General features: G+C 31.9%; 1 pseudogene; it reads left to right on the forward strand.

Annotated features, from left to right (window-relative positions):
* Window positions 1–789: 789 nt before the first annotated feature.
* On the forward strand, window positions 790–10,727 carry LOC120214001 (annotated as a pseudogene).
* The last annotated feature ends 2,668 nt before the right edge of the window (window positions 10,728–13,395 follow it).

Here is a 13,395-nt window from a genome sequence, read left to right on the forward strand (position 1 = left end):
GTTATAGCCAAAAATATTCTTTATTCGTATTTTGCCAAAAATAGCAAAATCCCAAAAATCACTCTAAATTAAAATTCGAAATAAAATAAACAAACTGCAAAAAATCCGGCCTAAATCAGATTTAGATTGACTTCCTAACTAATAAGCGAAATATTACCATAAATAGTAAAAAATAAATAAAACTAGTGATTCGGAGGGAAAAACGACAGAATTTGAGGAACATATCACAATCAACTCCCGCCTTTGCGCTGATCTGCCAACTCATGGTATCTCAGCGCCATTAAGGTGCAATCTGACAGCTCAGCATCATCTGTCTCAGATCCCACTGCATCACGTTTTCTACCCAAGTAAATTTTTACATCAAGAAGTACTTGATGAATTATTTTTTTTGAAATCTCTTATTATCCTTAACTTTTTGAAAGATATTATCCTTAACTTTTTGAAAGATATTATTATTAAATTTTTCAACGATAGAGGAAAAGTAATTATATTATGAATGAATATCAATTTAAGTAGATAAACATTATAAACATGCTTCATGCTTCATGTGTGTAAAGATCAGATAAGCGAGAGAGAAAATAGCATTGTTAATAATAAGATAATATTATGATATATATAAACTTTAATTTCTATTCATAATCAATAGTTTTTTTAAATTTGAATTAAAAAGAAACTAAAATTGAACTGCAAAAAGTATTTCCCTCCAATATCTATGATTTTATTATTGTACAATGTACGCGTTTAAGTTGCAGTTGTTTCTTCTATTTTTTATTTCAGGAAGTGATTACAATGAAAACTTCAGCGTCTGATGTAGGCGTACGATTAATGGCCTCTATATATTTGAAAAACAGAGTCCATCGATATTGGAGGCGGAGACGAGATTCACCGTAAGTTGTAGACCATCTTTCATGCATTTAATTCAATTATAAGAACTGGATTTTCAATTTTTTTCCGAGACTGAATTTGACTCTTTTTTTATTGACAAATAGCGCTCTAAAGGCTGATAAAGTTTGTTTAACTATATTTTCTTCATTTATTATTAAGGTTATTGTTATTAGTTACTTGTAGTATTAGTTCAGTTAGCTGTTACGGCTAGTAGCCAGCTGAGTTAACTAGCTGTGAGTAGTTTTCAAGTCTTTACTAACTTGATGAAAAAGCTTACTGTAAGATTCTCTCAAAAGTCAAAAGCCACATTTATTTCATGAAATAAATATGCATGTGTTCTTTATTGACATGAAATTTTGTATTTAGGGGTATAAGCAACATTGAAAAACTACATTGAAGGAAAAAGTTGTTTTCTTTTCTAGCAATGCAGCTTCAGTCAGCCGATGTTCTTACCTCCCACAGAATATTTATAATCCTCTTTAGAACTCTGAAGGAGTTATCCACAAAACATCTTACTGCATATCAAATGAATTTTGAAGAGGTATGTAGTTACTGAAACATCTACGTTTTTTTACTTTTTATTAGTTCATCCTAAAGGGAATCAATGTGTTGGTCCTTCCATTTATCTAGCCTCCCTTATCTAAATTAAAGCGGACGCTACCCTGACATATTGCTTAAGCATGAATAGCTTTGGTTTAAAAATCACTTTCATGCTAATGCCTAATAAATATATACGTGTGTGTGCAGGGACGGATGTAAAAATTCATGTAAGGGGTGCAAATGTAAGAAGTTATATTAAAATTTTTAGGGGTGCGACGTTATAAAATTTTAGGTGATGCGAAATTAGATAATCAATACAAAATAAAAAGAAAAAAACTTAAAATATAAGGAAATTTTATATTTTTTGAGGATGCTACTGCCCCCTTAGTCTATCCCTGTGTGTGTGTTGTTCACTGTAATTAGTGGCTAGTCTTCTGTTTTCCGGCTTATGAGTACTTTTCTGGTGGCACTCTCTTCTTTTAAAAGACCTAATTAACTTGTTTGAGGAACAAATTCCTATTTTAAAAATTGTAGTTATGTTCTATAGACTGGAAAATCCGTCTTACAGAACCTTTTTTGGCAGATATCATGCTATTTATTTGAGTATTGCTGGAATCTTTGGCAGAGTGATGTACAAACAATATTACATGGTTTTTCTAAAATATCTGAGAGCTGTAATTCGAATACCGTGGAGTAGAATCATGATGACCTCTATCTAATTTGTTAGATGGTTGTATTGTCTGAAGGTAATATGTCATTTAGTGATTTCAGGGTTTCACAGTGATGCAAACTATGTTCAGGTATTTATACTTCTTTCTCCTTAAATTTTTAACATTTTGAGGAATTTAACGTCAATTGCCATTTCATTCTGTTTTCTTGTTTGTACTTTTCTGGCAGTTTGGAATTATAATATATGATTGAAGTGTTTCATTTTGCAGGAGGTAAGACCGGTTAAGGACGTTTGTCCTGTACTGCTCAATCATTACTTCCATATTGTAAGATAGCTTGCTTCTGATTCCAATTTTTGGTCACATTTTCTTAAAATTATGTTCATTTCTACTAGATATTTGCTTGGTTCCCACCTGAAAATTCGACTATAAGCATGTTAATAAAAGAAAGGTAACTTGTAATTTCTTTGATAAAAAAAATGAGCAATCATTAGTCATTAATTACAATTAGCATACAAAATATTTAGAAGTCTTCTTCTTCTCTCTTATAAGCAATAACTATGCTTTAAAACAGATTGAGCTATGATATAGAGGACCTATTCATAAGTCTTCTATTCTTTCTTATAAGCAAGATTGTGGGAGAACCTGATTAGCTTTTGTTCTTTATCTTCTTGTTGGGAATCACGGTCTTTCTCGCTTCATAAAGTTAAGATAGTCACTTAGAGATTAAGGATAGTAAAAAGAGTACAAAAGTATAATTCTCCAATTTGTAGATTCTTCCACTATACAAAAGAATAGTAGGATTAAAGGATATGTTCACAAAATTTGACTCACACTTAGTGGCTTACTCAAGCTTGAGGATAAAGACTTCTCAAGCTATCTCTCTTCTCTCTCAAAGAGGCTCTCTAACTCTCTAGTTTGGATTTCTTGGATTGTTAGGAATGAAGTCTCTCACCCCTATTTATACTACTCCACCTCCACAATGAATGGTGGAGATTACTTACATCCAATGGTGGAGATTAATTATCTAGAATGCTCCACAAATTAATTATCTAGAATGCTCCACATACTCTAAGAAACTCTACACTCTTCCACTCCCTTCCATATTCTTTCATACTCTTCCATAAGGTTCCATTCATCTCCATAATATTCCAGATGATTCCACACTCTTCCACAAGCTTCTAGAGAGTTCTACACCTCTCTAGAGTTTTCCGGAATGTTTTAGAAAAATTTAAACTTCTTCAAAAAGCACTAGAATTTTCTAGAACCTCTCTAATTAAGGAGAGATCCAACACTTCTATCTTCATGTTTTAAAGAATGAAGTTGAAGCCATCTCAAAGTACTTGCTATAGAGGATTTTGGATGATTAATTTATCTGTATGTTTACCTTATCTTACAGATAAATCTTTTTAAAATAGACATCCTAAATTCTAGGACTTCATAAAGAGGGCATGTCCTAAATTGATGAAGACTCTAGATGCAATTCAACAGTGGCATCCTTATTCATTTGGCGATAAATTTGTCCTTCAACCTGTTCTCAATTTTTGTTTAAAAAAGATTACAGATCTTGAGCTTCATGTACTGTCCTTTGAACAATTCCTGATTAAGTGTATGATAATGATAAAAAGTGTATTGGAATGTAAACAATATAAACCACATCTAACTGGATGGACTGCTGATGACAATCATGTTGCTCGTGTTTTGACCTCTTTCCTGCCCAAAGAACATGTAGACACCCGTTTTGTCCGGGTCTAAAAAAACATTATTAATTATATTATTATTATTATTATTATTTAATTTTACATATTTTGTTGCAGGCCCAATAAACTCGAAGCCCATTACAAAAACCCAGCCCACCAGAACCCATATACAAGACCCGGTTCCATGCCCAGTGTTCAACCCGACCTAAAGAGGATCCGACCCGGTCCAAACCTGGTTTCTACCTATGCACATGCCCTACTGCTCCTGCACATACCAACACACCCACCATGCCAGTCACCATACCCTGCCACCAGCAGCAGCCCCACACCTCAAGTATGGCACCACCAAGCATATCAACAGAAAATCAACAAACTAATTGTTTTTGTTATAATTTGTAAAGGGTATAAAACCTGAAAAACAGAAAACATTGTAGGAATTTCATCAACAATAAAAAAACAGTTTAAGGCAAAAATCTTTCTGGTTCTTTCCTTTTCGAAATATATATATATATATATATATATATATATATATATATATATATATATATATATTTGCAATAATAAAAAAAGGAAAAAGGGAAAGGTTACCTTCCGTCGGATCTTCACCGGCGATCGGGACTTCTTTTCTAATATCCGAACGGTGAGAATCTGCGCAAGAATGAGGAGAACGACATACTGGAAAATCAGCTAGATTGGACGACAAACGCCAATGGATCAAAGAGAGGAAGACCAAATGGTTTCGGCTAGATTCATGGAGTTTGGTGCCGATTCTCGTGAAACCGACCCCAAATCGAAGAAAGAGAGGTCGAGACGAACCTCCCAGTGTAATTTGGTGGCCATCGGCCACCGACGACAACGATGACACTACGACGACCGACGAAAGTGATCACCTATAGGGACCAATTTCATAATTTAACTATTTTAATTTATGCTTTATAACTTTTGGTTTAATTATTTTTTAGTCCCCCTAACTTTAGCTTGTTTTTACATGTTAGTCACCTCTAGGTATTGTTTTTGTTATTTTTCCCTTTTTTATGCATGTTATATATTTTTATGGTTATTTTCAGTTTAGTCCCTATATGTTTAGCGTTTTTGTACGTTTAAGTCACTAGATTCATCTTTTATTGTTTTTTTTATTTAAGCTACATATTATGTTTTATTTTATTTTGGTCATTTTTATGTTTTATTTTATTTTATTTATGACACTTTGTTTACATTTATTTTAATTTAGCCACCATTTCCTCATTTATTTTTTCATTTGATTCTGATATCATGTTCTTACATTTGTTTCAATTTTGTCACTCTTTATTTGCCTAAGAGATTGTTTTATACCTAATGTTTTAGGTTCCAGATTAGCATTATGTTCGTTTTAACCACTGTATTTAGTGTTCTAAAGCTTGGGATTTATTTCCCATTAGGTCTTTACTATTCTGTTTTGTTAATAATTTAATCATTGTATAATTTGATGTTTATTTCTTCCATTTTTCCCATGAATGTATATTTATATTTGTATGTATGTATACATTATATCATATTATGTGTAGATATATTTATTTAATATTTATTAACCTTTGGATATTTATATTTGTATGTATGTATACATTATATCATATTATGTGTAGATACATTTATTTAATATTTATTAACCTTTGGATATTTATATATTATCAGTGTTTATTTTATTTGTGATCTTATTTAATTATTTCATTTTATAAAACGCCCAATTGTCAATATTTTTTCTCTTGTACTTGATGTTAATTTTTTTAAATATTTCACTCTAACATTTTCATGAACATCGATTTGTAGAATGGGCGTGGAAAGCATTGTTTGATCGAAGTAGTGTGATATAATACGACATTCGAACAAAATGTGAGCTTGAAATAAATCGATTTTACCTTTTTAATTAATTTCTATTTATTTTAAGTTAAACAATGCAATACATGTTTCTAAATAGTGATTTATTTTATGCAAAAATGTCAAATTTTCATTTATAGTCGATTCGCGTTTTTTTAAATCAATGAGGAGGGAATATTCTTTTACTGATAAGAAATAGGCGATATAGCTTTCCCGACGGAGGATTGCTAATTTCGAGGTTTCGTTTCGAGTTAAAGAATTTTCCCTAACAATATAAATAATTCGAAACAAATTATTTAATCTTTAATAAATGAGTCATATTTTAACTTTATTTTCAATTTATGATTTCCACCATTTTATGACAATGTATAAGCGACACATTACCAATTTTGGGTGATGTGGGGGTGCTTATCCTTCCCTATGCGTAACCGACTCCTAGACCCATTAAATAAAATTTTCGGTAAACGTAGACCAAATTTTGTCTTAAAAAGCGATTTTTCTTAAAATTGTTTTAAAAGACGTTTTTAGGTATTCGACATACCTCACCCAAATGTCGATGGCGACTCCTTATCAAATTTTATCCAAATTAATTCCAAATCACCAATTTTCCAAATTAAAGTCATGACTGTTTTTAAAATAATATTTATTTATTTTTCAAAAAAAATAAAGTACTTTTATATGCACAGTATTGATAAATAAATAATCTTCCATTTCTGCTTCATTTTAGCAGTTTGAGGTCTGTTACCCAGGATTAGGGCTAGCAATGGATCGGAGATGGGTCGGGTGGAGCTTCATCCGCCCCATCACCCGCGGTCTAAATCTCCATCCACACCATCCATCACCCACCAAAAATTTCATCCATATCCGCTCCATCCATCATCCGCGGGTGGAGCGGGTGGAGCGGATGAGAAATGGATGATACTATGAACAAAACCTATTTTTACATCCTAAGCTCAAATTCTTCTAACATTCATAGAAACCAAACATTGATACTCAAACATTCATAGAAACCAAAACATGAACAATAGATTTTCATCAAATTCAAACAAAAACAAAATGGAACACAGTTTATATAGTCTTGTGCACTATGTTTGTGATACATTTTTCAAGTGAATAGATGCATCATGTATATTCTTGTACACCAAATATAATCTTCATCAACAAACTATCACTTCTCAAAAGTCCTCTCCATCCTAGTATCAATAGGGATAAACCAATATTAAAAAATTAGACATATTTTCAATGGGATAAAAGTCAGAATTAAGAGAATAAGAATATTTACAATCATCCGTTTATTTTTTTTAATATATAATATAATATATATATATGGATGGATGAATATATTAATGGGTGGATGGATGCTGCGGGTGATGGGTCAAAAAAATTTCATCCATATCCGACCCGACCCATCACCCGATCCATCCATCACCCGCCAATCATCCATTTCACAACGAATTTTCATCCATTTATTCGGGGCGGGTGGGTGGATAATCCACTCACCCATGGATAATTGCCGGCCTTACCCAGGATCTTCCTTTCCTCGAACCCTGCATCTCTTGATTTTTCCTATTTTGAACAATTTCTTTAAATGACTTGGAGGAATGGACTGAGAACCATGAGGTTTTTTATCATGAGCAGGATCTGGTTCAGGAGACAGAGAATTTAAGGATTTGTGCAGAGTCTTTATATATTGTATTGTTTGAAAACCACAGTCAAGTATGTGGTATTATCATGATAATATTCTTTCTGTTTATTTTGGCTGTCAGCTGTTTCATATAAGTACATGCAATGCTTATATGAATTAACCTTTTGCATTTAGCTGCTAGCTCCTGTTGTGGTGTCCATCCTTCATGAGGTGATGAAAGGCTGCCCTACTTCTATGACTGAAATTTCGCCAGGGTTACTTCTTAAAGAGGCTGCCTATGGTGCTGCTGCACATGTATATTATGAGCTCTCAAATTACCTAAGCTTCAATGATTGATATGTCCATTCTCCGGTTTGCTATATTTTGTGTTTGTTTACTTAATATTGTTACTGTATTTGTTCTCTTTCTACCCTAGGTGGTTTGTTGTGATTTTTTAATTTTTTTTCTTTGGTGATGGGGCATTGAGGAGCCTTTTTGTACCTTATTTTGCATGATAAACGAAGATAATAATCCAAGCAAACTGGGAACATTATTTTGTTACCTCTTAATATGTCCCTTATTTCAAACAAGACGTTTAAAGTATTGTTGCATTATGAATAAATAAATCAGCATCATCTTAATAGGTGGTATGATGATGTCATCTTTCTTTCTTTCCTTATTTTCCATAAATAATCATGGCATGCAGGTTTAATGGTGCTTTATGCCTTGAACTTTCTAATGATAATCCAAATACGTGTATAATCCGCCGGAGAGTTGCACTAATATTGGAATGGGTTCCTAGGGAAGTTGTGGATTCAGAGGTAAATTAAATCCCTTCTATACACTTTAACCATATAGTCTTTGAGACTTCTTTCTTGTGAACTGTATGTGTGTGTTTATATGCATGTTACAGCAGTGTGCTGAAGTGTCCATTATAACATCATGGTGACCAATAGTTTGTTGAAAATCAACCTCATCCCATTACAAAGCCCAACCTATTTGAAGCTCAAGGTAAATAAAAGCCCAATCCATTTTATCTAAAGGCAAGACAATGGAAGCTTCTCAACAAATGTGAAAGAAAGATATTTTTAAGAGAAAATTGTAGAAGGATATAGAAAGTAGATTTTTAGGAGAAGTGTGTAGAATGTGGTAATAATGTATGGCTAAGATTATTTCTCAATTTAATATTTGTATGATGTAGATTGCATGGTGATGACTATAAATACCCTATCTTGCATTTGGGTTAGGCATCCTCCAAATATTTGAGTGTAGTGTCTTGAGTATAAGTTGTGAGCTTTCTATTGAGTGTTTATTTCTCTTCAAATTGTGAGTGGTCTTTAGAAAGTATTGTAGTGTCTTTAATTGTGAGTATAATACAAGTAATTTGTTTACTTGTTTGGGTCCAATATTAATAAGTTTTGAGTTGTATACTGTAAATTTTACTTAACATAGTTTGCGAGTAAAAGCGTGTTCAATCCAACATTGAAAATTTTCCACTGGCTAACAGTAGTTGATACCTGTTTTCAAATCATACAGGTATATTTTTATTTGAGACTTGAAGTTTCATCCCTCATTAAACTCTTTGGAAGTTGATCTGGTTACATTATCTGCAACATTAAAATATAGAGTACATAAATCAATGGTCGAGTTAATAAATTCCACTAGAATTGGACTCGGATCTGTTATGTATTAGATTATTTTTTTACATGGAAATGTATTAATTACTGGAACCTGTCTTACATTGGCATAATAGAAGAACGATGCTCCAGGTGTATGTAATCCATAACATTAATTTAATATTATGCAATATTTCCTATTCCTCTTTAGTTTCTGATAAGATTGTCGATATATAAAGTACTTTGGTTGTTGCAGGAAAATTGTCATAAATTGTTCTTTTTTGATATTTGCAGATTAAGAATGTCACAAAATAGTTATATAATGTGCATTGATGCAGTCGTTACTGGAAAAAATTGACTAAATGTTTTTTTCTGATGTTTTTACAGATACAAAATCACATTAGAAGAGTTATATACTATGCGTTGGTGCATCTGTTAGAGGACAAAAATCTAGCTGTGAGGGTATATGCTTGATAAGTTTCAAGTTTGATTTTCCTTCCGCACCATGCCCCCCACCTTTCTTTTCCATAATAATCTAGAAGCTTATTGTACTTTTCATACTTAATATGTTTTGTATTGTTGTTTTAGCTGGCTGCCTGCCGATCATTATGTTTACATATGGAAGATGCAAATTTTTCAGAGAGCGGTTTTTCTGATCTGCTTCCTGTGTGTAGGGCTTCATGTTTTAAGTTGGTGGATGAAGTTCATGAGTTTGATTTGAAGGTAAAATTTGTTTGAATGCTTGCAAAAATGTTTCTACTCTACCAATCTGTCCTCATCCCAAGTCTTTCTTTATTTTCTTATTTCTGCATGTACGTGTTTTTCTCGTGACATACAATAAATATGCTCTGTCTTTTTCCCACATTAATTCAGGTTCATGTTTTTAATTTGATTTTTCTTCTTCTTGGTCATTTCAATGAGGTCATCCCATATTCAAACTTGATGCAGTTTCTCCAGACAGTATTGTTATTATTGCTTTTACTCTCTTCTTTGAAAATTCAATGGTTGCTGACCGTTTATGTCATGAGGGTTTAACAGGGATCCATGTTACCTAATCAGATAATTACCAATATTGAATATTGCTGTAGTGAAACTTGATGCAAATTTTGTTATCCTGAAAGTATTAACTCTTCACAAGAGGTTTTCCTAATTATTAAGTTGGATACAACAATGGTTCGAGTGTAAATGGGTTGATTAACTTGGCTAACATGTCGAAGACTGTACTTATCAGTTTATATATATATATATATATATATATATATATATATATATATATATCATTTAATTTTCTTTAACTTCTTTATCTGGAAAGGTATGGGAGGAATATTCTATTGAAAGCCTTTTACAGATACAACTTCCTATCACATTGTAAAACTTTGTTAATGCACTGGGATATCATTCACCTTGTTCCTATGGCATGCTTCTCCCCATTCTTCAGAAAGTGATTGATATAAATGATCCAGATGAACTCGATCTTCTGAATAATGACATGCTTATAAAGTTTTCCAAATATTTTATATTTATTTGGTCGCCTTTACCCATAAACATCATGTGCTGAATGATCTCATATCTGCAGTTGTGGGAAACTACAGTTTCTCATGCGCCTGCAATGGTGCCTCAACTCTTAGCGTTCTATACAAACTTGATCAGATATTAAGGTATGAGATGTATCTTGATTTCGATGTACGTCTTCGAGAGAAGTGTTGAATGACGTTTAATATGTTCGATAACAATCGCCTTTTCTTCATGCAGTGTCTGCAGTAGTATGATTTTAGGAGGGACTGATGACTTACAATGGAAGAATAAAGTATCGTTGAATTTAATTTGATTTGAAAAATTCAAAGTTGAATTCGACTTGACTTGAAAGCTTGTGAGCTTGAAATTACTAAAATTAAACCTTAAGTATATGGAAAACTTATATTATACTTTTTAAAAACAACATATTAGTATTGATACAATTAATAATTTAATTTAATAAATTATTTTCAATTGGAGTTCAGATTCAATTTGACCCATTCAAGAATAAAATATTTGAATACATTTCAAGAAATCAATTATAAAAAAATTGTATCAATACAATTCAAAACATTAGATATTTTACCTATTCTTTGTAACTTTTGATTTAATTTTTTTACAACCAACAACATCGATCAATTGATCAATTAATCTAGATTACCACATAGATGAGGCCGATTCTCAACTCAATTTACTTCTTTTATAAAAATCGTTGATTCAAATTCATAATCTTGCTCGAAAGATATAATATCTCATCTCACTAGATTTACTCATTGTTGGTATTTAATTTTGATATTTATATTTAATGTAGTATCCAACTTTGTTTTTGCTGCAATTTGATATTCAATCTTTTCTTAATAATGAAATTAAATTCATGATCCTTTTAATGCTGCAAGTTAATTAAATAGTATAAAATAGTCATTTATCCAATTAAATCGTTATACTATATTTTCTTTTCTTTAGTTTTTTTCTTTCTCTATTATATCATATATTTATATGCAAGTAGGTACGAACCGAGGAAAAAAATAGTGAGGGAATTCGTCCAACTAAAAATTTTAAATTGTTATATTTTAAAATTTCTTATATATTTTTATTAATAATTTGTTTTTATCTCTAAAATTTTATAAGTTTGTTCCTCCCTAAAATTTTAAAATTGTATCTCTCAATATAAAATCATATATTCGTCCATGTATATAAGGAACATCCATCTACATTAACCTAATATACAATTAGATTATACACATTTGATAAAATTTTTATGATTAATATTAATATTTAATAATTCAATTATTCAAGTTATTATTATTAATACTATATTTGTTATACATATAAATTTTCAAAGGGTAAACTACACAAATGTCACTAATCTTTAAAAGTAAGTTTTCGTTCTGTCCACTGAAGTTTCAAATGTAACAAAGTGATTACCAATGTTATCGATTTATAACAAATCGGTCACTCTCGGTAAACGATCACTAACATGGGTAATGAAAAGTTGATGTGACAAGTTAAGTCGATAACTTGACACCGTTTACTACAAGTTTGACTCCCAAAAACATTTAACCGATTTTCTTCTCTTTTCTTCTTCAAGTGATAAATACCATTAATGAAATATTGTAGAGCTCACGGTGGAATAACTTATGGATGAAAATCACCCTAAAACCCTAAACCCAAAAGTCACCCTAACTAGTGGAGCATCAACACCCTAAATTTACACACCCTTAAATTAGCCCCAAATTAAAAGCCCTAAATTTTGGGAAAAGTTGTTCAAATCCCTAAAATTGGACCTAGAGACTAAATTGGACTTTTTTAGAAATTTAGGTGACCAAATTATAATTATTAGAAAACCTAAAACCTATTTCGTAAACCATAGAAAATTTAAGAATTTACTCTATAATTTGACCAATTTCTATTTATTTTCAAACATAAGTCTATTATTAAAACACGAACGACCACTTCCCTGCAAATTCTTTTTCCCTTCCTTTGTTTCATCATCGCGCCGCTGCCACCCTTGCTTAGCATTGTCGTCGTTTCCTTGCCAAGGTACTTTCGTTGACCGTTTGATCGTGATCCTTCAATCTTCGTCCCATTGCTTCATCGTACGTCGTTGTATAAGGCCTTAGTAAAGAAAAACTGGGACTTCGCTGCTTTGAGTGAACCACGGCTGTTCGTGGTCGTTCGATTGGCCGTGGAAGGTCGAAACCTATGTTGCACTGATACGGAGACAGACACGGGGATGGAAAACGATAATTTCTAAGAAGAAAGGGCACGAGGATGGCAAGGGTACGACATATAAAAAAATTTAAAATTATAAATAGATGTCATATCTCAAGATTCAAACCAAAATATTAACTCTATAACAATAAAATCCATAGAGAAACCATAATATTAAGTCTAAAACAATAAAATCCATAAACAAATCGTAATATTAAAGTATCAAATCTCAAGACTCAAACCACAATATTAAGTCTTCAACAATATTAAACAATAAAAATCAAACATTGTTAACATCTTTCAAGATTAACTCGCTCTCTAAATCCAGCTCATCAAGCGAGAGTTCGACAAACTCTAAATATCCAACATCTCTCAATGAATCAAAAGCATCTCCACCAACATCCCACATCTTAGTTTTCTCATCCTCGTATTGACTAGAACTCCTTGATAAAAGACAAAGATTGTAGTGGATGTAAACTAAATATTCGACACGAATCGGATTTAACTTATTCCTCCTAAGTGAGTGGTTAAAGGAATAAGTACTCCAATTTCTTTCACGACAAGAAGATGAAGTAGGTTGTCCAAGCACTTTGAAAACTAAAGATTTGAGCAAGGAGTTTCGACACCAAAGTTAGCCCACCAACCTCTTGGATCTAAAGAATACCTCTTTGTAAAAGAAATCAAATCTTCAAAAGGCCCACTCTAAAGTGAGAAACAAGCATATTCATCCAAGACATTTTCATAATCATCATGATTTGGAAATAACATACGAAAGCTCTTTA

Source organism: Hibiscus syriacus, unplaced genomic scaffold (assembly GCF_006381635.1).
Source record: "Hibiscus syriacus cultivar Baekdansim isolate YM2019G1 unplaced genomic scaffold, ASM638163v2 tig00110050_pilon, whole genome shotgun sequence".
NCBI lineage: Eukaryota > Viridiplantae > Streptophyta > Magnoliopsida > Malvales > Malvaceae > Hibiscus > Hibiscus syriacus.